At 42.4% G+C, this 26429-nt stretch overlaps 1 pseudogene; it reads left to right on the forward strand.

Annotated features, from left to right (window-relative positions):
* Positions 1-1794: 1794 nt before the first annotated feature.
* On the forward strand, positions 1795-1948 carry LOC147660721 (5.8S ribosomal RNA; annotated as a pseudogene).
* Positions 1949-26429: the final 24481 nt, after the last annotated feature.

Consider the following 26429-nt stretch of genomic DNA (forward strand, 5'->3'; position numbering starts at 1 on the left):
TTAGCAACCAAATCAAATGTAGTCTCTGCTGTGGAAACAGTGGTCATTCCCTCCAGAACATGAAGATTTGGCAACAGTGTTTGAAAAGACAAAGACAGAGAAGCTAACCCCGCACAGGCCCTATGACTGTGAGATCAAATTAGAGCCAGGAGCTAATTTGCCTGGTAGTAGGATCTATGCCAGTACGGAAAAGGGGAATACATTCCTTAAAGAATATATAGACTGTTGGTGCATGGACATTCTTAGTTGGAGGAACAATTTGTTATTCCAATACAGAAGTAGACTCCTCCATGCTAACTAGTTACATAACCTGCAGCGTTTTGGTCTAACTTCTTAGAAGGACAAGTGTCATCCAGCCACACGAGTTTAAGCAATAACACAAATGTTATGACCTTAGATGTCCAGGGCTGTACATGCTGTAAACTGAATGAATTAGTTTGTGTTCAACCTTTGCTGACTGTTGTGGGTGACTCTCTGAATCCTGTTTGTGAGAGAGATTGTGGATTGTAATTATTTAACATGCATGAGGAACTACCAGTAAGAGCAGGTCATAACCTCACGTTGATTAAGTCCCTGTTGTTTGTACTAACCACCAGTCGCTGCTACTGATTGGATGGTTCCATGAGATTCGATCAGAACCACAGGTGTCGGCAACCGCTCTGGTGTAGTGCCTATAAGATTTTCAAATTCGTCAATCTAGAGGAACTAAAAGTGATAAGAAGGTTTCTGTAGGTGAATATGCAGAAGGAACATAAACAATGAAGGGGCCAGTGTAACTAAGAGTACAGCCTGAATTCTCAGCCACCTCCTAAATGGAACCCAAGGAACAGGGCCTGACCCTTCCCTTATGCATCCATACAGGCATAGCAGCCCACGGCCATTGGATGCATGAGGGAGGAGCAGGAACAGGCAGTTTCCTCCACATTGGAGGACCCAACTGACACATGAGGGCCCAGGGTGGGTGGCCCTCCTGGCCCTCCCTGTCCTCTGTGAGTGGCATGATGTGAGAGACAACCTTCCATACATGTAATCCATGCTCACCAGCATACATCTGGGGTAACCAAATTGCAGCGTTCTCCTGGGCTGGGACCCTTAAAGACCCTGCCACCATGGCCAGCTGGTGCTCATCCCTGCCCATCCAGGTTTTGAGTGTCCAAGAATTGTCCTAGATGAGAAGGAGCTAGGCCACATGGGAACACTGGCTCCTCTTGACAGAGATGCAGTGCCAGTGTGAAATGCTTCGAGTGGAGGGGAAAGAAGTCCCCCAGCTGCTCAAGCTTCTATGTGTGTACCAGTGGCAGGTGATTTGCTTTGACAGTGTGGGGGAACCCCTTTCTGTGCCTCACAACAGGACAAGGGGGTCCGGGCTTGAGGCTGCCCCCTAAGCTGGGAACTCTCGGCTTACAGGGGTCAAACCCTGGCACGCTCTTGCCTGGTGGGTGGTGGATGGCCAATGAGCAGGTGAGATAACTCTCCCTTGCTGACAGGTATCTTGTTGTCTGGTCATGTGTGACAGCAATAAGGTTTCAAGACTTGTGAAGACCTGCCTAGAAGGGAAGTAGTGGAGCTGTCAACCTCCACTGCTATGGAAGCCTCTCTCTTGCCCACCTGCTGTGATGCCGAGTTGGGTCTACAGAGCCAAGTGCCTGAAAACAATCTATAAACCGAGGAGGCCAACTTTCAGAAGGGAAGGCTGCGAGGCTGCCTCTTCGTGTGGGCAGTAGATGGCCAGTGGTGACTTCCTCCTACCTCTTCTGCATCCACAAGTAGACAAACATTTTAAATGTTACCTATGACGTTTGGCAGTGGATCACTCCCCTTACGTGTCAATGAAAAACGCTGCTAGCTGAGAGAACTAGTGTGAATTGTAGGACACATTGATCATCAACACTTCGAAAGAACCTTGCCACCCTAGGTTCCTCCCTGGGTTAGACTAGTCTAAGGGTTACTTGAATGTCAGTTGTACTAGGGCTCTCCCAGTGAGTAGCCGGGGCTGTCACAGGAGGCGCTGCTTCCTTTGCTCTCCCAGGTTAAGAGCTCTGATCGTCAGTTGCAAGGCACCCCGACCCCGGTTCCACTGCAGAGGTATGCAGTTGATGCACCTGGCCTTCCCCACCTCAGTACAACATGTGGGTACCCATCTGCCCCCGGCCTAAAAAAATCTCGGTGCTTGGCTATGTGATGTGTGCAGCAGTATGTGTTTTCCTATGCCGGTTCCCATGTACTGGCTCAAGCGCACACTTATGTGGTTGGGCCTGGGAAGGCAGCCTGTTTTCCATGCTGGCTCCTGCTGGTTTTGGTGTATGACTCATCCTCAGATCTGGGAAAGGGTTTAATGCCATAATCCCCCCCTGCGTAGAGGCCCCCCCCTTTGCAGCCTACGGAATTAGTCTTGTTCCCCTATGTATCGGAGGCTCACTACAACCTCTGATCAGATGTGGTGACCTGGTGGAATTTAACAAACTGATAAGCAGAAGGAAAGAAACTAACAATAACAGATTCCCTCAGTGATGGTGAGTGAAGAGCTGAGGGCCAAATCCCTGCCCGGTTGCAAGTGCAGGATGTCTGGCATACAGAAAACAGACTGCCCAGCATTGCACTGGGGGCTCAAATCCTGCTGATCAAGGCAAACTCCATGGATGGTGTTAGATCGGGAGCGGCCCCAGCACTCCAAGGGCCAGATGTATGGATCTTATTTAGCATTTCCTAATAGCAAGTTATGCAGAGTAGAAATCGTTATTACAAAATTGGAAATAGGAAATGCTATTGCATTCCAACATATAGGCCAAATAGAAAATGGTTTGCAATTCCTAAATTGTAATTTCATTATATGAAATTGCAATTTAGGAGATCAAAAACCAAGGGTGAATCTGAGCTTAATGCCCCGCTGGAGGTTCGAGAAATGGGTACGGCTCATGTAAGTGTACATATGCCCCTAGGGCATATGTGTGCTTCATGTGACATTAAATAGGTAATTTTTAAATGGATTTTTTCATTTTTGCACATTGTTACTATTGACTTTTAGTCAATGGTAATAGCATTTCCTAAATGCTCAATTCGCATTAAGAAAATACTTTCTACATGTGCTTTACGAATCTGACACAGGTAAATCCTGTTTGCGTTTCCTAAATCACAGTCGCAATTTGCAACTTTTACAAGGTAGAAATCGCAAATTGTGACTGGTTTTTGGCTTTTGTACATATAACAAAAAGCTGTTTTGCAATACTTAATGGGCTGAAATTGGGATTCAGCACGTTAAGAAATGCAAAAAGTTTTCATACTAGCCCCATAATCTGTTCTTCTTGAAGTTGGGTTGCTTGGGAACGCAGCCCACAACTCAATCTAAGGCTACATACGGGTGCGAGACAGATGGCCAACAAATATCTTAATTGAAAGTTGAAAAGAACTTTGAAGAAAGAGTTCAATGGGCCGTGAATTCGTTGAGAGGTAAATAGGTGAGATCCGTGCAGTACACCCGGAAAATTCAACTTAGTCAGAAGGTTGGTTGCCAGAAAAGGTGGATCACCTCCACAGGACCACTGCTGTGGTACACCTGGTCCCTGCATGATGTATTTCCTCTGCAGCAGTGCACTGCACAGCTCCAGATCAACTGGGAATACTTCTGGGCAGCAGGAGGCTATCTGCTCTGGTCGGTGGCCCAGGTGGAGTCGCACAGCAAAACCAAAGGGGATGATAGACAGAGTGTTGAACATTGCAAGCACTCACCCCCAGTCAACTGCCAGGCTAGCTTGAATCCAGTGACAAATTGAGCAAGGGACCAACATCTGGGCATACCCTGCCAACTTAGGGCGAACAAAGCAAAACCAAAGGGGCTGATGGACGGAGTGTTAAACATTGTAAGCAATCACCACCAGCCAAATGATCTGGGTTTAATCCATCATCATTCTTTAGCTCACTCAGCCACCCCAGTTCAGACACGGCCATAAGCAAATTAGTCTGACTCTGTGCCTCATGGGAACAGTCCCGCCCGTACTGCCAAGCCATGTCTTCCCTGGACCAGAAACAAGTATCCTGGGGCCGGTTTCTGGCTAATCAGCAGATATCAGCCAGGCTAGCTTGAATCCAGTGGCAAAGTGAGCAAGGTACCCACGTCTGGGCATACCCAGCCAACTTAGAGTGAACAAAGCAAAACCAAAGGGGATGATGGCAGCAGCAGTTGCAGATCTTGATGGGAATAGCAAATATTTTTGGGAAAACTTTGAAGGCAAAAATGGAGAAGGTTCCATGTGAATAGCATTTGTACATGAGCCTGTTGATCTTAAGGGATGGGCGAGTGCTGTTCAGAAGGGACAGACGATGGCCTCTATTGTCCTCAGCTGATCAATAGGGAGTCCGGTTCAGATCTTTGAACCTGGACTGGCAGAGATGGTCACCCTTACAGCTTCCAATGTGGTAACACATATGATCCCAGAGCAGCCTTTGGGAGCCCCAGAGAGTGTTCTTTTTCTTTGTTGAAGTGCAGTGTGCCCTGGAATGCATTTGCCCCAAAAGATGGACTCCAACCTTGGAAAACATTGTGGTTCCATCAGCGTCTGGTGAGCTCTTGCTGGTCCTTGAAAATCCAGGGGAGATGATGTAAATCTTGTGCCATACCATACCCATATCTGTGGCAGTTCTCCAAGTTGAACAGTCGCTAGTATGTTGGAACAATGTAGATAAGGGAAGTCGGCAAATTAGATTCAGAACTTTGGGATAAGAATTGGCTCTAAGGAAGGAATCAGGCTGGAGCACGAAAAAGGGCTGGGCATTCACTGTTGCTGGACGAGGCATCGCCCTCCGGGGTGGTGGCAACTCTGGGAGCGAGCCAGGCCCTGTCTGTGTATCACCACAGCTGTAGTGGTCACCTCTCCCATTGCAAACACAAGGATATGATGGACGGAGCGCTGAAACTTTTCAGACACTCACCCCCAGTCACAGATCTCGGTTGAATCCAACATCATTCTTAAGCTCACTTTGCCACCTCAGTAAAGACCCATCTATATGCAAATCAGTCTTGACCCTGTGCCTTATGGGAACAGTCCAGTCCAAACAGCCAAGCCAAGTCTTCCCTAAACCGGAAGCAAGCATCCTGGGACCGGTTTCTGGGTAACACCTTCATCAGCCAGTCTAGATTGAATCCAGTGGCAAAGTGAGCAAGGGACTAAGATTTAACAGGATCAATACCCTGAATGCGGTGAGCACTGTTCCCTTAGAACTAACCATTCTATGTCTTCTGCAAGTTAAATCCAAACGCAAGCAATTTAATCAATAAAAAAACTCTGTTATGTTATATGTTGTACAGATTATTATTCGTCAATCAAGCATATGGAACACATCAGCTCTTGTGCTATGTTTGATAATAAACAAAAAGAATATTCAAATTACTATTGTCGTTTACAATCCAAACCAAACTGTGTACAGAAAATTACAGACTTTACAATAACAAATTGTCATAGTATTAACACGAAGCCCAATGCATTTTGAGACTCTGCGGTAGGCCCGAGCAGTAAATTCTGTTCCGCTCACGGAATTTGGGTAATTTGGGTAATTTTGTGTTCCGTGGAGAACACGGAATTGCCAAAAATTCTGCAATCCGCGGCTTCGCTTAATTTTTTGCTTGTTCGCGCTTTCAAAATGTGTTTCGAGCAATATTTCTCCCCGAGCAGGCAAACAGCGTTCGCAAACAGGAAAAAAGCATCGCGAACGGGAGGAACAAGCAATTCCACGTGTTTGCAGAACTTTTGCGTGTTCGCAGAGATTTTTTACTGTTTTGCGGAGCTTTGCGTAGCTCAACTACGCAAATTACACCTACTCTGCAGTCCCTTCCTCAGGGGCATGTTCTGTAATCGAACAAATCTCAAATTATACATTCATATATTATTTGCCATAACTGTGCAAGAAGAAAATCCTTTAGCCCAACAAGTGATAGATGCACTCACATGTTGATACATGATGTTGAATGAGCCCAAACCACGGAATGAAGAAAAAAGTGTTTGAATAAACAAAACGTGGGCAGAATGTGAGAATGAGATGTGAAATCAAGGCTAAGCAACTTGTTGAATACTGAAAACAAAAATGAATAAAGTTTTGATGTATTTAGAAAAAAGGTTTTAAAAGTGATGTTGACCCTTTTATTAGATCACCTCGAACATGTGAAATGGAGTACATAGCAATGCACTGAAGAAAACAGTAGAATGGCGTGCCTGTATTGTTATGAAAAAGGCTGTATCATGCATGAATAAGGATACCATGTAAAATAATATGTCTACATTTCATGAATAAATGAATGGGAAAGTGAATATAGTCATACCTCGTCAGTACCAGTGTTGTCCGCAATGCGTTGACAAATTAATGTGGCAAGGAACTCTACTATGCCTGAAAAAATGTAAAACACATATATCAAGTAAGCACATTGTGCTACTAAGAAAAACATGGAAGAATTCAAAGCTGAACTGAATAAAGTACTGCACTCACCAAATGCTGGTAAGACTAAATCGTAATGTAAGGATCTGCTGCTCAGGCATGGAACTCAGAAATGAGGAAAATACAATAACATTAACCCTTTAGATATGAAGTGCTCAGGTAGAATAATAACACTAACCGCGAGTTAATGAAAATCTTACCAAGGAAGGAGAAGGGATGCTGTATCTCGTGTGTCAGCAGCTAAATGAGCTCCTACGCTGGACGTATGGTTGTTGCAGCAGTGATGCACCCATAAAATAAACATTCATAAAATGTAAATAAAAAAGCAGATATGAGTAAAAGCTTAACTTAGGAGTGCTCCTCCATCCTTCATATTTTTAACTTTACTGAGTTGACAACATTGGAGGTAGCACCTAAGGAGTAAACATGTCATTTGAATTGATAACAAGCATCACAGAGAATCGTGCCACCACCATAGCCTATACCAACGAACAAGCATCGGACATCTTCGCATTGATACAAGAGGTAAAATTATCTGACTCTCATGGAGGTTCCATTACCCAACAATTGAAACAATTACAATACCTAACTTGACGACAACTAAACCAGAGGCTTCATGCATCTACTTTGGTGCAATATCATAGAGCCTAAAGAATATCATGGGGACTTTGGTTATCTATCAGACCGATGTTATTTATATTTCGCTGAAATCCAGCATTCATGGACAAATGGTTGTCTATTCTCAACAAATGTTCTTTGAATTTGATAATATTGATAATTGAAGAGCTATCAAAAACAATACATGAACTTGATCAAGAAATATTTAATTTGAAAAATGATCTGGAAAGAAGGAAATATCAACCTGGACAACCACTCTACACTTGCAGAAGACATAGGACGGTTAGTTCTAAGGGAACAGAGCTCACTGCATTCCAGGTTTTGATCCGGTTAGATTCTTAGTTTATGATTAGCACATGCTGTCAACACGTTGCAGCAGTGATGCACCCATGAAATAACGATTCATAAAATGTAAAAAAAAACAGATATAAGAAAACACTTAATTTAGGAGTGCTTCTCTATCCTTTATATTTATAAAGTGAGCAAGGGACCCACTTCTGAGCATACCCTGCCAACTTAGGGGGAACAAAGCAAATACAAGGAGATGATGGACAGAGCGCTGAACCCTCTCCCATTGCCCCGCCTGGGGCTTAAGTTCTGCCTCAGCCAGCACCTTGCATTTAACTTTGACCTGTTGCTGATCAGGGAAATCGACGCATGAATGGTTGAATGGGATTCCAACCGCCCCAACCTCCTTTGAAGTGAACCTAAATGTGGAGAAAGAAATCCTTGTTGATCCTGACTCTAATCTGGCACTGTGAAGAGAAATGAGAGGTGAAGGATACATATAGGATAAGCAGGAGGCGTACAAACTACTCATCATTTTTTCACTTACCATTTGAGGTGGGGCAAGCTCATGGGTTTTTCGCTTCTGACTCCAAGCTCCCAACACCCACTGGCTATGACCTGCTCTGGGGACAGTGGCAGATGGGAAGTCTGACTGTGGTTGTACACCTGTCAAATGATAATTCAGGCATATCAAGGTGAGTTCAGGCAGGGAAGATACCGCTCACAAAGCAGAAGGTCAAAAGTTTGCTTGATCTCGATTTTCAGTACAAATGCAACCATAAAAGTGGGGCCTAATGATCCTTCTGAGGTTTCAAGCAGGAGGTGCCCGAAAAGTTACATCATGGAAAAACTGGCCAAGCGTTCATAGCAGCAGGGCTTTTTTGATCCTTTAATGTTAGTTCTTCCTATCCTTGTAAAGCAGAATTCACCAAGCGTTGGATTGTTCACCGAGTAACAGGGAACATGAGTTTATACCATTGTGGGATAAGTTTGTTTTACTCTACTGATGATGTGCTGTTCCAATAATAATCCCGCTGGGTACAAGAGGAAACGCAAATCTTACATGTAGTGTATGTACTTGGTGAAGGAGATTATGACTGAATACCTTTAAGTTAGAACCTCCCTAATCGTAATGATACTGCAGTGCCATTGATCCTATTCTGGCCTAGGATAGCTGACCTCTGGGCCTGTGTGTAGAGGTGTGCACTTGAGAACCAGAGCATGGAAGAAAGGGCTTGCCTCCATCAACCTTAATGCACGGCATGTTTGTGAGAACCTGCTGAATAATAATGTGTAAATTACTTCATTCTGGATAAGGGTTTTGTAATTATCAGAGCAGCTACATCACTACGATTTATTGAAAGTCATTTTCTGAGCCAAGCTTTTGTCTCCGTCGGTTTTTGCACATATGCCGCCTGGCCAGTAGGAAAGATGATGAGCGGGCCCTTGGAAGGCTGCCATCACTCTGTGCAGTGGGAGAGGAGCCATCCCCTTCTCACCCTTGCCACCAAGTGCAGGGTTTCCGGCATGATCCCTCACAAGTCAGAAGGATGACCAGATATATGGGCCGGCACCAGAGGAGTCAAATGGAGTCAAGAATTCAGTGGGTGGCTCAAGTAAGGAGCCTTCTGAGCACTGGCCTCATCATCTACTGCCATCTGGTCACTAGGTTAGCAAAACCATTTGACCATCAGGCTGACCAAACAGATAACCAGCTGGTGGCTGGCTGACCAGATGATTGGTTAGTGGCTGGCCAATTATGCTGACCGGTTGGCTGGCCTGGGCTGCGATATCTGACCTCTGTTTTCCCAGGGTTCTTAAGCTTTCACTTAATGGGGGCTTAATAGTCAAGGAAAAACAGCTCAGCAAGGTAGACCAAAGGGAAGAGAGGATTGGCTGGATCCATAACCCTCCTTAGCTCCCCAGGCATGAGCACCAGGAAGGTAGTAGGCACAAACCAGGGCACCCTTTGCCAACAGACTGGGCTAACAGTCCATACCCAGGGCATGGTGATTGGAGACTAAGGAGGCCTCTTGAATCCCTCTGGGGTGTGGAGTGAAGACTGGACCCCTGCAAAGCCCAACTAATGGGCAGATCCTGTGGCAGAGTGGTGTCGGACTGAGGAGGATTCTTTGTATCCAGCAGACTGAGCAGCTCCCGCAATCCCCCATGAGCGACGGGTGAAGCCATGGCTTACGCCTGGGAGGCACGATCCCCATCGGCTGGTGGTGCCAGAAAGGTCTGCTCAGGACCGGTTGAGGCCCCCACCTGGATGGGTTTGCCAGGTATTATTATGCCCACCAGTTTGCTTGTCGGCTTTGTGTTGGTAAAACGTTCACCAGTGACATTTCATTCTCAAGGCGGACGCAACCAATGGACAGGTATGGATGTACTAACTCAGTAAACCCTGTTGCAAGCTAATTTGAATTACACCCTTGCCAAATTCTTATGACACCTGAAGAGGAAGAGAAAGAAGGTGATCCCCAAACCACCCCTAACCTGCTTCCCTGCAAAGACTTTGAGGGATCCGTGACAGGAACAAATCTATCTTCCCATCTGGCAGCAGGGCAGACGTGGGGTTTTCATTAGTTATTGTGCAGTTCCTTGATTTGTTCTTGCTGATATCAGGAATTCTATTTGGTCCTCAATATTATATTGACATGGAGCAGCTTTCAAGTAAAAAATAAATACAGAGTGTGCTGGACAAGGTAAGGAGCTGCATCAAATCTGAATCAGCCAAGATGTCAAATTCCTGGCAATTGAACTGTCCTTACTTTTCTGGCCATGCACAGTGGGGATAATTCCAGAGGAAGAACTTCAATGGAGTAGCATTGAAATGTTTTAAATGCGTAGTCCAAAAGGGATTACAATCTGGCATACTGAGTTCACATCTTGAACTGCTGAGATAGAGTTAGATTTGCAGGTTACCAATCTCCTGAATATATTAAATGTATATAGAAGACTATCAAAAGGCCCCAATCATAAATAAAAAGGAAAGGTAAGTATTTTTGACAGCAAGGGTTCATTTAACATGAAAAACATGCATTTTCTTATAAAGAATGTACCTGATGCCATCTAGTCTTTACTGGAAAGGATCCTCACTATTTCAGTTTTCATAAACCTAGGTGACATTTCCCTCTACACTGCCATTTGGGAGGACAACCAGGCACACATTGAAGAAGTACTGTAGAAACTAATACTAGATATTGTAACTGTTACTGTGCAGACAAAGTAGGAATTTCTTGTCTGCAAGGGCTGCCAAGTTGGTAGTGTATTTACAAAAACATTTTAAAATGTTATTTACCATAGTGTTACCTTCACCAGAATAACATTTAAGAAGCAACCTCGAATAAGTCGCTGGTCACAAGCATACCAACAAATTGTGTGACCTTGAAGGATGTTCTTTAGTAGGCCCAGTGCTAAAGACATCGGATTGCAGCAAGACATTTGTTGTCCAGATAACATCTTCAATCTAGGGAACTGATATAGTACTTTCTCAGCTATATTAAAATGTGGAATATGTGTGCCCTATGTATTTTATCAATAACAAATATTTGAAAATCCATAGTAACTGTTTTATGACAGTATACATTTGGACTTTGAAGACGTTTGATACCTTAACATTTCAAACCTATCACATTGTCCAGGCTGACCATAGATCTTCAATGCAGATGCAGATGCACTGGAACACAAATCTGAGACATGTCAGTGCAGAAGACTCACCAGTTTAGTAGTGTTATCTACTGCGACGGAGAAAGCATCAAAGAAGTTGACTAGATTTTCTACCATTATCAAGCTTATTTCTCCTACTTTAAGTTGAACATATACTTACGTTTGGTCTCTTTACAAAGGTAACTTACACTTATGAATTAGTTACATGTGTAAGTTTAGCTTTACGCGTTTGTGTAACTTTACTACATTTAGCTATTTACAAAATCTGAGTGTAAATGACTAAAAAGTGTGGACTAATAGGTCTTTGCACATCAGTTTAGGTGGCAGAATCAGATAAATCCTAAAGTATGACCATATAGTACCATCATGTAACTTGGCATGACCATATTTTACGTCTGCCGATATCTCCACACTCGGGGAGATCTCACACATAAAATGACAGGAGAGGCAGAAACTTTGCACAAGGGTTTGCAAATATCATTCTGTAGTACTTTTTGTAGTACTACAATATGTACTACAAAATGCTGTTTTTGAACAGGCCCCCACGTCTTTTCTGCTGACGACTTCTTAGGATGGAGGCCTGTTCACTAGCCTCAGTCCCCATATAATTCATCTTATGTGGTCAGCCAAGCTCTATGGATGGAGTGCAATCTTGGCACGAGTGGTCATACACTTGTCTGCTTTTATATAAGGACTTTGAAATGTATCCATGTAACAGGTGTAATACATATGCTGTCTGCAATGTGCCACAGGAGTGTCCCAGTTCAAAGCTGCACTGATAAGAAATATTTTTTCTCTCTTTTACTATGCATCTGTAAACAGAGAAAGTTTAGGCTAATTCACATACTCATTTTTTACTGTGAATCTATGTTTATGGCTGGAATTGCCTTTAAGGAATTTACGTCACTTTGTAAATGGTTTTACTACTGTAGATTTCTCTGCCACTTGTGCAGAGAGACCTGCAGGAAGTGGGAAGATCAAGTTCTTTTTTTGACTTGCAGGTTTCTGAACACCCACAAACCTATACATTTATGGACACTCACAATTTGCAATCTGACCCATTCTCAGCCTGGAAATGATGAATGATTTGCTGAAGCCAGGGGCTGATGTAACTCATTTTCAAGGATGGGAACGCGATTAGCTCACCCTAGATTTGCTGGTGTTGCAATGGAAAGGTTTTCCCTTAGAGAAAGCTCTTTCTCTCTCTAAGAGATGAATAGGCTCAACAAATAGGCATCCTGAAAGTTTCACATAAATTGAGCAATAAATATTTTACAGTGGGTGCCCTTTCAGCCCACCAGGTGAGTGCAGGCTATTGACTCTGCTCTCCAGGAAGAGGATAGCTTCCATCCATATCTGTGATCCTCACCAAGCAGGCAGAGAGCTCTGTGCTTTAAGCAGAGCTACAGGTATGCCAGTTACACTAAAATAACTGAATATAGCAAAGAGGACGTCATGTTCCATGAGCTGCAATGTAAAGTTTGTGTTTCAAAATAATTAACTCCTAGATTGGGAATTAATTCTTGAAAGATAATTCATTGACCTACACAAACAGAGAGTTGTATCCTTGCACATAAGGTTCTTTGAGGGACTTTTGAGCCAGGATCATTATGCCTGACATGCGGGTCCTGGGAGAGGAAATCTAATGACAGTTCCCCTACTCTAAATAGAGCAGGGCAACTATCTCTATCAGCTGATGACCTGGTGGATGACAGGGTGTTGCGATAGATAAGCCAGATAAGCCAGCTGAAAACCCCTCTGTCAGAAACTCAGCACTTCCTTCTACTCCTCATAGAGTGCGAGAACCTCAAGTTGGCAGACAAGGAGCACCCCCACTGAGTTGCAGTGCTCCACCAAATCCTAAATTAAACACAAAGACTAGAAGTGGACTTGGTAAATTGAGTTCATCCCATCCTGGAGGTAAACTCACTACATTGATAGCACAGAGAAGTGCTTGATCCACTGTGGAAAATATTTAAACACAGCAGACAATCACCATCATTAGTGACCACATTTCATCCTACACAACTGCAACACACTCTAGGATCCAAAGAGAGACCTCTATAAGATCATAGCAGCAAAAAATGAAAGACACAGTGATGGACTTGGCACTTTTTGGCAAAAGTTCCCTAAACTTTTTGCATTCCCCTAGACCTTTATTCTGACATGGTGTTCCCAACTTAGATGCTTTGGGCACTTTGCCACTGCAGATCAGTGTCAAAGTGCAAGTGCACCCTGTGTAAAGTGTAATGGTAATTGGTTGCCCATGATTGGTATTTTTGCCTTCTTAGTAAAGTCCCAAGTAAAGTGCACTATCTGTGCCAGGGCTGGTAATGCAAATGCTACTAGTAGTTCTGCAGCACTAATTGTGCCACCCACACCAGTAGCCTTACAGAGAGAACTCAGGCCTGCTACTGCAGTGCCTGCGTGCAGTTTGTGAAACTGCCTTGTTGTCCTTATAAGTGCACCCACTTGCCAAGCCTTACCCTTCCCTTTTTATGCACATCAGACACCCCTATGGTAGGTCCAGGGTATCTACTGGGCACAGTGCAGTGTATGTGAAAGGTAGGACATGTACTGAGGTGGGTACCATGTCCTGACAGTGAAATACTCTCCATTTCATTTTTCACTGTCGAAAGGCCATCTTCCCCATAGGACAGAATGGGGGAGACTGTGTAACATGTTTCCAGCCTATCTTGCCATAGGCTTAAGATAGAGAGGCAAAGTTTAGTATGCCTGAACTCACAATTTAATAATCTTTTTATGAAGGTGGTTTTTGCATTGTGTGTTAGGAAATCACACTTTTAGAAGTGGTTGTTTTTTGTGTTCTAACATTTCTGTGTGTCACTACCCGGTTGTGGATTGACTGTCTGGATTTAAATGTGATAGGATCTGGGGAATGTCTTAACACAAGGGAGGAGGTGAGACAGCAACAGGCTGACTGGCATCCGCAGTATAGAGGGGAGGAGTAGCCCCTGGAGGCGAAGAGGCCTGGGCTGCCACCATAAAACAATGGCTCCATCTCCTGCTTAGTGATTGAGAATCCAGACCCCCACTAATCAAAGGAAGAAGGTGGCACTGACAGGGAGACACCTAGAACTGTTTTGGACAGGGGTCAGTGCCCCCCTGAACACAAAGACTTTAAAGACATTTAGGGGTATAACTATGAGAGCTGAAACACCTGGACTTTGCAATTGGATTGATCAAGACTGAGAAGGATTGAAACTACTTCATGGTCAAGAGGAACCTCTGACAAGGAAGAAACAGCTGAAGAGGCTGAAGAAAAGGACTGACCCTTGCTGTGTGTTCTTGGGCTACCCTGCAGTTTGCTTCTTTAACCAAGGAGAGGCTAAGGAACTTTGTTGTGTGCTGTGTCCCCCTGCTTTAAAGGGCTTTGCTGTGTTCTGTGTCCTGAAATAGCTTGTCCCCGAGGGCCCGAGGAGAGCTGGCTCCCTGTTGTGGAAACTCAGAATCATAAAGGTTTCCAGAGGTGTCTCAGCGACACTGCACCGTGATAGTGTGCACCCGGAATCCAAGTGAATCTCAGCAACGCTGTGTGCGTGTGCTTTGTGCAGCCTGAAACCTTCGTGAGGATTGCCCTGTGTTCGTGAGCACCTGGAGTCCAAGTGAGTCTCAGCGACGCTGTTTGTGTGTGCTTTGTGCAGCCTGAGACCTTCATGAGGATTGTTCTATGATTGTGGGCACCCGGAGTCCAAGTGAGTCGCAGCGATGCTGTGTGCATGTGTTTGTGCAGCCTGAGACCTTGGTGAGGATTGCCCTCTGATTGTGTACACCCGAGGATGAAGTGAGTCTCAGCGACGCTGTGTGAGTGCCTCAGTTCTAACACAGAGTATGGCAGCCTAATATCGTGGCATGAATTAATGAGTATTTGGGACATCAACAGAAATACTGTCAGTGAGAAAGTCTTCATTTTGGCCCTGATCACCCCCATTTAGTGCATTCATACTGGTTGCAACTCACTGTGATTGTGTCCTGGGCTCTGCTTACCAGATCCAGGGCTAGTGCTCTGTATTAAAAGTATATGGTGGTTAGGTTTAATTACCATTGGCAGTGACAGACCCCTGTAAGTCCCTAGTATATAATAAGGCTAGGTGGATCCAAACTACCTATATGTTCTTTGTACGTAATAGGACAGAGAGGTTTAGAGGCCCAGTAGATTTCCTGCACTGGAGTGTGCCCAGCTGTGTTGCCAGCTGTCGTGTTAAAGGAAGCCTTGCTTTACAGACTGCCTTTAAAATTTTATTATATGCAATTTCATCTTTGGAAAAAAAGGTACTTCCAAAGTAGTAATCTACCTTACTTTTACATATAAGTCACCCCTAGGTGCCCCTTCAGTAGGGTGCCATGTAATTATAAGCAGGAACGTTATCTAATAAGTTTTAATTGCCCTGGTGAGGGAAAAACTGGCAATTTAGTTTTTCCCCATTGTAGATAATTTGCTCCGTAGGCTAACATTGGACTATTTTATTTAAGTGTAAATTATGAAATGAGTGAGAAACAAAATATCATTCAATAACTTAACATGATAGTTATGATAAATATAACAACTTACAACTGTTAAATTTATAATACCTATCACAGAAAAGACGTTATCAAACTTTCTTTTCTGTAAGTCAAAATCCAGCCATCCAGCTGCCCGCTGCTGATTGGCTGTCCTCTGCCAGGCTGGCTAAGCTGTCTTATTGATGTGTGAAGTGGCCTGCTAGATAAACAAAGGATTTCCTGTGGGTGGAGAACTGCACCTGCAGAAGCAGAATGCAGGATGAGGGAGGAGTAGGCAAACTGATCTTCAAAAGGAGAATTACACCATACGACATCACAGGCTCATGCCCACATCCTGCACCCCCAGCCACACAGGTGCCCGAGTAATTAAATTAGGGAGAGAGCTGGAAGGGGAGTGATGGGGAAACTTAGCTATTCCAGTGGGCTGGCTTAGCCTGATTTAACCTCGAAGGAAAGCATTTCTCCATTTTGGATTTTTTGAAGATTTATGTTTTCTAGAGAAAGAATAGGCCACACTTCGGAGAAAGTGGTCATACACCTGGGTGGCTCCCTGCATCCCATTGGTCTGGGGTGCCCTCCTGTTTGACGGCCAGGAACATTGCATAAATATGTTAGAGCTGTATGGCAACTCAGATCTGCTTCCTGAAAATACAAGGAGAAGAAGGACTGACCTGCTGGAAACCTGATCTGCCCCCCAAAGGTCTGCACTCTGAAGGACAGCACCTGCTGCATATTCTGGGACTACAGCCCTTAGGACTTTGCCTTGCTACAAGAAGGATTAAGAAATGGGCTCCCTACAAGCTACCGGTTAACTGAGCCCATTTGCATCATCTTCACCAAGAAGTCCCTATCCTGGAGTGTGCTTCCAGTGAATTTTTAAGGATTTGGCCAGGTGCATAGTGAAAATTGTAGTCTCAACCTCCCAAGGACCATCTCAAAGACTCCAGATCCCTGGATTGGTGTTGTAGACACTATGGGGCCTATTAGGATGACGGGCGGACTTTGTCCGCCCGTCATCCTAGCGGGGAATGGGACCGCCCGCCATAAAGGCGGGGGTCCCGGGGGTGGCATTAGGATGTGCCCGCCACTGTGGCGGGCACATCCTGCATTTCTAGCATTGTGGCGGGCGGAGCGCTCAGCACCGCCCGCCACAATGCTAGAAATGCTTTTCAGCATTTGCATATACAAAGCGGCAGGCACCGCGCGGTGCCTGCCGCTTTGTATATGTAAATGAAGGGGGTACCATAGGTACCCCCCCATGTGCACCCCCCACCTGTACTTCACTCTGGGGGCCCTCAGGGGCCCCCAGAGTGAACACCGCATGCCTTTCCGTGGCGGCATTGCCGCCACGGAAAGGCATTGTGAAATGCCTATAGTAATACTGCGGGCGGTGTCTGACAGACACCGCCTGCATGTAACTCGTTTTCTGCCCCGGCCGCAAGGCGACCGGGGCTGAAAAGTGGCGGGCGGTGTTTTGCACCGCCGTGGTCCCCCCGCCATTCTAATATGGCGGGGGGGAATACAGGGAAGGATGGCGGGCGGATTTCCCCCGCCAGGCTGGCGGTGGCTACCGCCCGCCATCCTAATGGGCCGCTATGAATTCTCAAGGAGACGTTCTGAAAGAAGATCAAAAAGTTTGTTGAAGCTTAGGGATTTTTTGTGAAAAAAGATCCATAACGTGGCCACCTTAATTGGCACTATTGGTTTTTAAGCACTAAAAAGTGTTTATTCTTCATAAATTCATATCTCCGGTTCCCAACATGGGTTTTTGTTGTTTTGGAGTAAATATGTTTCTAGAAATATAATATAATTTTAATAATTGGTGTTTGATTTTTATTGTGTGTTGCGTCTTACTTAGTTAATGTAGTGGTGTTCTTAAATTCTTTACACACCTGTCTTCTAAGGTACGCCCGCCTATTCATTGCCACCTAGCAAGGGTTGAGAAAGGGATTCATTTATTGTGACCCTAACTGTACCTTTTATTGTGTTTGTGACCTTATTGCTAGTTGTAAGTCACTATTTATTACTACTAACAAACCACTTTCCAAAACCATGCATTAACCAGGATCAACTTGTATTCAGTAATTCGGCACAATTGTTAGATTTGATGCACTCAGGTGCACAAATCCTAAATCTGTCAATGTGTAAGTTTGAAAAGTGTGCAGGCATGAACCTAAATATGTAGACATCAGGAAGAATAGTGTTGGGGCCAACATTCATCAATCTTGAGCAGGGTAAGAACCAGGGCATATCCTACCTTTTGATAATTTTTCATTGAACTTGTTGTCTTAGTATTAGTAAACATGTTCTCCTTTAACCTTCAACTTCATATAATAATACCAAAGGATATATACATATATATATATATATATATATATTACCTACTGGCGGTCGTCAGTAGGTATATATAGTTAGGATTTTTTCTCTATGGAACTTTTGAAAATTCTATGTCTAATAACTTTGGCGTTTGTGGACGGAATCGGCTGAAATTTTCAGGAAAATGGCACATTTTGTTTCTGAGCAGCCCTTGAAAATTTGGGGCGGTTTCGTTAAGGGGGGGCCGAGAAAAAAGGGGGGTCCCAAAACGCGTTTTTCCCATGTTAATTTCCATAGGGCGTTTGGCCTCACTTTTAGCTCGAACGGCTGAATGGATTTGCACGAAACTTGGCAAAATTGTAGGGACTGTTAGCCCGATGTGCCTTTGCTGGGTCTCAATATATATGCTCCAGTGGATTTTGAGAAATTAACGTTTTAAAAAATGTATATATCTGTGACAGCGTCCCGGATAGCGCACCAGTTCGCGTACTTGTCGCGTAACGGAGCTTTGCGATGCAAAGCTGATTGGCTCTCCGGTGTCTGTCAACATTCTAAACAGTCCGTAGCGGCCGCCATTTTGTCTCTCGGTAGGATCGAGAGACAAGAGGAGGTCAAAACGAAGGGGGAAATAAAGGAAAGGGGGCAAGGTAGACCCCTTCTGACCCCCTAGGATTGATGAGGGGGATATTAAAGTGCCCCGCGGGTCCCAAAAAAAAAAAAAAAAAAATTGTTTTTTTCGTGGGGTGCGCCCGGTTCGCGTACCGGAAAGCGGTCTGGGGAGCGTACTATAAGGAAACAAGAATGATTGACTTTTAACTTATTGTATGTTTATTGATTGTTCGTTTTGTTTTTTTTTGTTTTTTTTTATTTACGTAGCTATATGTAGGTACCAATGCAGAGTCTATAATTTAATAAACGCCGTCTCCTTTGTAAATATCTTGCCTGTTGTTATAGAAGTTATTGTGGTATATGGAATTCATACCATAGTCTGTCTGGAAAGCCGAAACAACATGGTGGCAGGAGATATAAAGAGATGTTAAATACACATTGGGGATTATATAGTGGGAGAAAGGAAGTAACTATGAACAAAGCTAGTATGTAACACCAAAAAGTTGCAAAGTATATTTTAAGTCTGACTTCACGTTATAATACATTTGCTACTAGTTTTCAACATATATATAAAAATAAATAATGTGTCAAACAATTTTTGAATTAAGAAATAAAAATTTATTTTTCAGATTGTTTTTCAAAATGTAAAAGAAAATCTAAAAAATCGTGATCATTTTTTTCTTCATTTTTCAGTAGAAAATCTACTGCATCTACACATTGCACAAGTTCATTGTTTATTGTGTCGTCGTAGAAATCCATGTCAACTTCTGTCTCCATTTTTTTTCTGTTTCAGTTTTCATGTTGTTTTGTTGTTCTTCCATTTTCAATTCTGAAAAATGATTTTTTAAAAAATATATCAGTACAGATAGGGCACTGTTGGGTTTCAGTACAGATAGGCAGTTTGGTTAATTAAAAAGTGTTTTTTTCTTTGGGCAGTGTATGGTATCAAATTGGAAGTAGAAATATGAAGAAAATTATCAAATAAACTCTTAGTCAATTCTGAATTATACTATAGAAGTCTAACTCTATCCTTAACTCAGGGTTGGCGCTAGGCATGGGCAGCGTGGGCTGCCGCTCAGGGCCTCGCACTCAGCCCATCAGCATGGTGCCACACACTGGTGATGTGTCCTTTTGTTTTCCTGGAGATCTATCACAAAGAAAGGTGTCGCCTGCAATTAAGGTCCATTGGCGGGGGCCCCTCCTTGGGCCTCTCATGGATGGTGTCAGGAGGTATAGGGGAGGGAGAAGGAGACGCTCCCTCAATTGCAAGGAGACCATTCACAGACACTGTGGGGGGCCCATTGTCCAGCATTTTGGCGCACCCTCAGTTTTAAAAATAATATCTTACCTTTTAAATATAATTTGAAGTTATCCGTTGATTTTTTGTTGTTCTGCACTTCACGAAGTAGTAGGCAAAATGGATGTGTTTCTCTCTCTTTGTATATATATATTCAGGTACATAACCAATGAAATGTCATGATATAATAGTAGAAATTGAAAGTAATCTTTTAATTGGTTGTCATTTCCAACACTTCCGATATGTTTTGTGAAGTAATTTACCTCAGGGATTTTAGAGAGTTCTACATGCTAAATGGCTAAATGGTATTCCAACAATATTTGTGAAAATGTTAGGGATTGGTATGTAGTATGAGCTAATGTTTAATTGGTGAAAGTGTCTCCAGTTGTTTTTCTGTAAATTACTTTCCCACCTTTTTTGAGCGAGTGCTTGTCAGTGTGTTTCCCGGTACGTGAACTTGCAGCGTTACGGGAGTCCTCCATTTTGTGTTTCGGTAGAATTGAGATACAAGATGGAGGGTAAATAATGTTCAGAATGGGTAGATTGGGGTAGTTTATACGTATCCTGTCTCCCTAAGTTTTCTGAGGGTGGCTCAGGAGGCTCATATATGTCGTTAAAAAAAATTGTTTTTTATCGCGTGGTTAGCTGCCGGTATGCGAACTAGTTAGCGTACCGGGAAGCGAATATAGGTGAAAATAAGTGAAAAAAGGTACATTCGAAATTTCAAAAGAGTACACTAAGTTAAGGTAGCTCTGAAAAGAGCTTTTGAGTTTTGTGTATGTTCGAGAAACTTATAAGTAGGAACCAATACACATTCTTAAATTTAGTATGAAAACTTTGTTCCCCTCATCTGAGAAATGCACGCCATCTCCTCTGTAGATATCTTGCATGTAGTAACGCAAGTTATTGTTGTAGATGCAGCCCATTCCATGGTCCCTCATGTAAGCTGAAACAGACTTATTTACATGCTTCCTCGATTTTTCTATTTGTGGACAAAATTGATTGGACCACCTCCATTTTTGTCTTTGGCATATATTGGAATATACCAAGGCAGTTTGAGGAAAAAGTGTCATCAAATGCTCAAAGGTGTCTTTTAGGAGCATTTCCAGACCTACCCCAGTCAAAGTGCCTAAATCATTTCCGCCACAGTGCACTATTATGAGGTCAGGGTTTGGCAAATGTAAAAAGGTTTTCACCAATGGTATCAATTGGTGACATTTCAATCCTCTTCGGCCAATCCATTTAATTTCCACATTTTGTAAATTGAGGTTGTGTAAATTTTTGTTATCAGCATACCTGTGAGCCCAGTGGATGTAGCTATGTCCAAGAATCCAGACTGAAAACATGGCTAGGGGAGTTTTTGCTGCAGTCAGATGAAGTGTGGGAATTAAATGGCAGTTGAAATAGTGAAGTTTGTAATGAAAAAAACTGTGGAGTTTAAGTGCAAATGATTCATTAGCAGTGATTGGTGTATTTCCATTGCTGAAAACAGAAAGTTAGGGTGCATGGATGTGTTCTTTGAAAGATGTAATTTGAATGGTTAATAAAAAATGATGTTATGAAAGATTTCAGTGTATTAGCAGGTGTACTGAGAGTTCAGAGTTCATTTGAAACATTGTTGTGTGAACTTGTGAACATGAGAGGTCTGGCAGGCGGTAGTTGCTATGGAAAAGAGGTAGAAAGGGCAAAGGGGGGAAGGGTGTTGATTTGAAAATAGTGAGGGAAGAGTTTTGATTGGCTGACATGAGAGATATGTGTGATGAATATCAGCGTTTCAGTGCCTTTGTTGGTTCCGGCCTCTGGAGTGCATACCTTCAATTCTGCTAAAGAATAATTGGTGTGTTTCTGAGTCTGTTTTGAATTTCAAAAAGAATTTGTAAAGGTGAGTTATCGTTTATATATTTTAGATAAAGACTAGTATGCTTTTTTGCGTAAATAAGAAAGTCAGCTGTGTATTTAAAATGATGTTTTGCGTCAAGTGTTTTGCATTCTGCTTTCAAAGGTGATTTTGGATTCTTTTACCAATTGTAATTGTAGATAATGTAAATTATTAGTACTGACAAGGTGTGTATGTACATAGGAGCTGTGCTGTGTTTTCAAATTATGATCAGAAAATCGTTTTTAAGGAAAAGGCATGCTTTAAAAAATTATGAGAAACTATGTACTTGTGATGTGACTCCTGCAATGCGTCGCTTTTGCGGAACAGATATATGATGCATTTGTGTTGGTATTGCTACGGTGTATATGTAAAAAATGATGCATAAGTGTTGCACGGGCATTGTAAATACTCTCCTATGTGTGCTTAGCAATTTCAAGTCACTTCCCCCGGGTTCAAGGGCCTTGTGAATACGTCCCCATGTGTGTCTGGTCATTTGAAGTCACTTTCCCCGTAGTGCAAGGCCCTTGTAAATACGCCCCCATGTGTGCCTGAAAAATTTTCATTTTGATTGTTTGAGTTACATAGCCATGTTAAAAGTTATTGAAAAAAAGGTGCAAGTTCCTTAAAAAAACTTTTTCATGTGTATTAGGGCATCTTAAGTCTGTTCCGCATGAATGTAGGTGTATTATTGTTTTACATAAAAGGTTTAAAAACTTTTTTTGAAATCAAATTTATGCACACTTAGGGCCCGATGTAGGTGGTCGTTTCAGGCCATTTACCGACCGGTTACGCCGATTTCAGCCGTTTCCGACCGGTAAATGGCCAATCGGTATGTAGGGGCCTAAATCCAAGGCCACATGTAGGTATATCTACATTTACAGAATCGGAAAAATTATCGGTTCGGTAAAATACCGAATCGGTAATTTTACCGATTCTGTAAATTTCCTATGTAGGGGGGACTCTTCTGAGTCTCAAAGGCCTTAACGAATCGGTATTTTAGCATGAAATCCAACGTCATGGTAAAATACCGATTTCGGTGTGCATGCACATGTGTGCATGCACACCTATGTCATGTGAAAGGCAGACCTGTCCTTAGGGCAGGTATGCCTGCCACATGGCACCTGTGCCTGTTTTGAGGGTGCCAGAGGGTGTCAAAGTGACACCCCCTGCACCCTTGTGAATTCTTTAATTACTGATTCGGTAAATACAGAATCGGTAATGCCTAATCATTCCTATGGGCTTCAAAGCCCATAGTAATGATTAATTGTTTGAGTTACATAGCCATGTTAAAAGAAAATGATGCATAAGTGTTGCAAATACCCTCCTATGTGTGCTTAGCAATTTCAAGTCACTTCCCCCGGGTTCAAGGGCCTTGTAAATACGTCCCCATGTGTGTCTGGTCATTTGAAGTCACTTTCCCCGTGCTGCAAGGCCCTTGTAAATACGCCCCTATGTGTGCCTGTAAAATTTTCATTTTGATTGTTTGAGTTACATAGCCATGTTAAAAGTTATTGAAAAAAAGGTGCAAGTATCTTAAAAAAAACGTTTTGATGTGTATTAGGGCATTTTAAGTGAGTTCCCCATGAATGTAGGTGTATAATTGTTTTACATAAAAGGTTTAAAAACTTTGTTTGAAATCAAATGCATGCACACTTAGGGCCCGATGTAGGTGGTCGTTTCAGGCCATTTACCGACCGGTTACGGCCGATTTCGGCCGTTTCCGACCGGTAAATGGCCAATCGGTATGTAGGGGCCTAAATCCAAGGCCACATGTATATTTTAAATGATGTTTTGCGTCAAGTGCTTGCATTATGCTTTGAAAGGCGATTTTGCATTTTTTTACCAATTGTAATTGTAGTTAATGTAAAGTATTAGTACTGATAAGGTGTGTATGTACATAGGAGCTGTGCAGTGTTTTCAAATTATGACCAGAAGAGTCCTACCTACATATGGGTGGCTTTAAATCGGTATATTTATCGATGTTTTATTTTACCGAATCGGTAAAATTACCGATTCGGTAATTTTACCGATTCGGTAATATATTGCCCCTTACATGACAAATTTTGTTATCTGGTCGGTAACGGCCGAAAATACCGTTTTTCGGTCGTTACCGACCGACCTACATCTGGCCCTTAAAGTCTTAGAGACAGATTTATGATGGTTGTGCGCCTCTTTTTTGCTGTTGGAGCGTCACTTTTGTAATGCAGGAGAGATTTACAAGAAGCACCATGTTGCAAAACAGCAGCTGCGGGTCGAGGAGGGAGTTACGGTGGGGCAGGCATGCGGGGAGGGGGAGGGGCAGGGTGGAGGGACGTAAACACTGGCATATGGATTATTGCAGGTAAGTTCACAATTTAATGTGTGTAAAGTTTCATGTCGGCTTTTTTTTGCAGGGTGGGTAGTCATTTGCATGAAAGCCCTGTAATTCTATCACTATCACATTAAAATTTAAAAAATTTTAATGAATCATCTTTATAGCGTTGCTGAATCAAATTCTTACTGTTGATTTACTGTTTGGTATTAGTGGTTAATAGCATTTTTTATTATATTTTACCACAGATTCAACTGCAGATTATTGAGAAATTAGACAATGCCATCTAAAGATAGAATCCGAAAGTCTACGAAACGTCAAAGACAGCAGATTACTACATTTTTGCAGCAGTCCTCTACATTTAAATCACCTCAACGCACGAAGAAAACTTCGGGTAAGCGAACAAAATCATTTCTTAGAAACATTTGTAGAAACAAAAGTATAACTACAGAACAATTTTTAGTGCCGAAAAAGAGCAATTTAAATGGAAAGGAAAGGCCCGTCAAAAAATTTTCTGCTACAGCTGGAGATAACTCTGTGCATGGCAGTAGAAGGGAAAATGTATTCAGGGACATTCGTAGGCGAATGTTCCGCAACAGGGTAATTGTCAATTTGCTAAAACAATTCAAGAAAGGCCAACAGAAAGTGGCATTTTATAAGAAAAAGAAAAATGTAGAGAAAATTATTGATCAGGCTTTCGAAATTAACCAAAAGTTATTTATTTTGGTAATTAATAGAATTAGGAAACTAAACAAGGTAATCTATGTTTTCAAATCTAATAGTAGATGGAAGAGAGAAGTAAATCGAAGTAATTTTTGTGATGTTTTCTCAGGAGAATGGATGCATAGTTCAAATAGTGAGGCATTTTTTAATGAGGAGAGTTATTTTCAGGACAATGATTTGGTGCATGCAGTTGACACCAGTGGTCGAGCTTATGAGGTGAAAGACGGTCAACCGGTTGAAAAAGAAATACTTGTGTCTGCAGATGCAGAAGAGGCGTTAAGTGATGAGGTTTTAGGGAGACTTCCTAAGGGACCAGTGTACACCTGGAAGTGTAGTTCTATTTGCAGTGTGCGACAGGATTCCATCAATTTGCTTTGTGATTTTATACGGACATTTCATAAGAAAAGTGTAAAGCAAAAAATAAAGATGTTGCAAGAATTAGATCCTTGCAGAGTGAGACAAGTGACAGGTTTGCGTGGTCATTTACTGGCTTGTCTTTACAGGAGAGTATGCCAGAGTGTATTTCATAATTTCAGGATGCTAGCAGTGCATCATAATAAAGTGAGGAAATTAGTGAGAATGTTGTATTATGCTAAGAGTCCAGCAATTATGCTTAAACAATTAAGCAGTGCTCTTTTGCATGGTTCTGAAGTAGATGTGAAGAATATTTGTCAAGAAATTGAGTTCTGTTACTTTGCTGGTAAAGAGAACAATGTTGATATTGAATCACTAGAAGAAGGTAATGTGGAAGACAGTGTACAGATTTTCAGTACAGATAAGTTTCATAAGGATATTTCCACGTTTATGGTGAAATCAAGTGAGAGGCCTAATTTTACTTGTGTGTGTTGTCGACGGACTTATTATAAGAATCAGACTAAGTTAGTGGATATATATGCAAAAAGTGATATGGAAAACAATAGTGAATGGAAGGATTTTGCCACATACTTGATGGTAGAAAATTGTTTTGATTTGGGAGCGGACCAACGTATGTGTACTTATTGTTTTAACAAATTAAACCAAAACCAGATGCCTGCTAGGGCGGTTCATAATAATCTGGAATTGGTAGAGATTCCTTCTGAATTGAAGGATTTAAATACTTATGAATCTATTTTGATTCAAAGTGTGCATCCCTTTCAAGCTATTGTAAGAATGGAGCCAAAGACAGGGAAGTTGCCTCCATCAGATTTACAGAGAGGATTAAAGGGAAGAGTTGTTTTTTTTTGCCTCTAGATTTGAACAAAAACATTAACACAATTGGAGTAGAGAAAGTGGAAGAGGAACCTCTAGTTATCATAGTTAATGGTGTTCCGACAAAGAGTAAGAAAATATGGCAAGATTTAGTGGATGTTAGGAAAGTCAAAAAGGCAACATTGTATTTAAAAAAAAATAATAAGTACTATAAGAATGTATATGTTGCAGAAGAGGTAGTAAGTGAGGAAGAGGATAGCGATTTGTGTCCTGGTCAAATTGAAAAAGTAGAAGCCTCTAAAAAGGAAGACATTCATGAACATTATAGTGTTCATCCTTTGCATTCCAAGGAAGCTATGGGGAATGCTATTGAGTTGTTTCAAATGAAACAAGCCAAAGGGAGTCCCATTAGTGTTTGGGAGGAAAGTTTGGAAGCTCGGTGTTTCCCACAGCTATTTCCCACAGGTCGAGGAGGACGATATGATGAGCGACCTGTTCAAATTCCTGCTTCAGAATACCGGACTTTACGATTGTATGCAGAAGATGCTAGGTTTCGACAATGCATTCCCTATTTGTTTCAT

This window comes from Lissotriton vulgaris, unplaced genomic scaffold (assembly GCF_964263255.1).
Source record: "Lissotriton vulgaris unplaced genomic scaffold, aLisVul1.2 SCAFFOLD_3974, whole genome shotgun sequence".
Taxonomy (NCBI): domain Eukaryota; kingdom Metazoa; phylum Chordata; class Amphibia; order Caudata; family Salamandridae; genus Lissotriton; species Lissotriton vulgaris.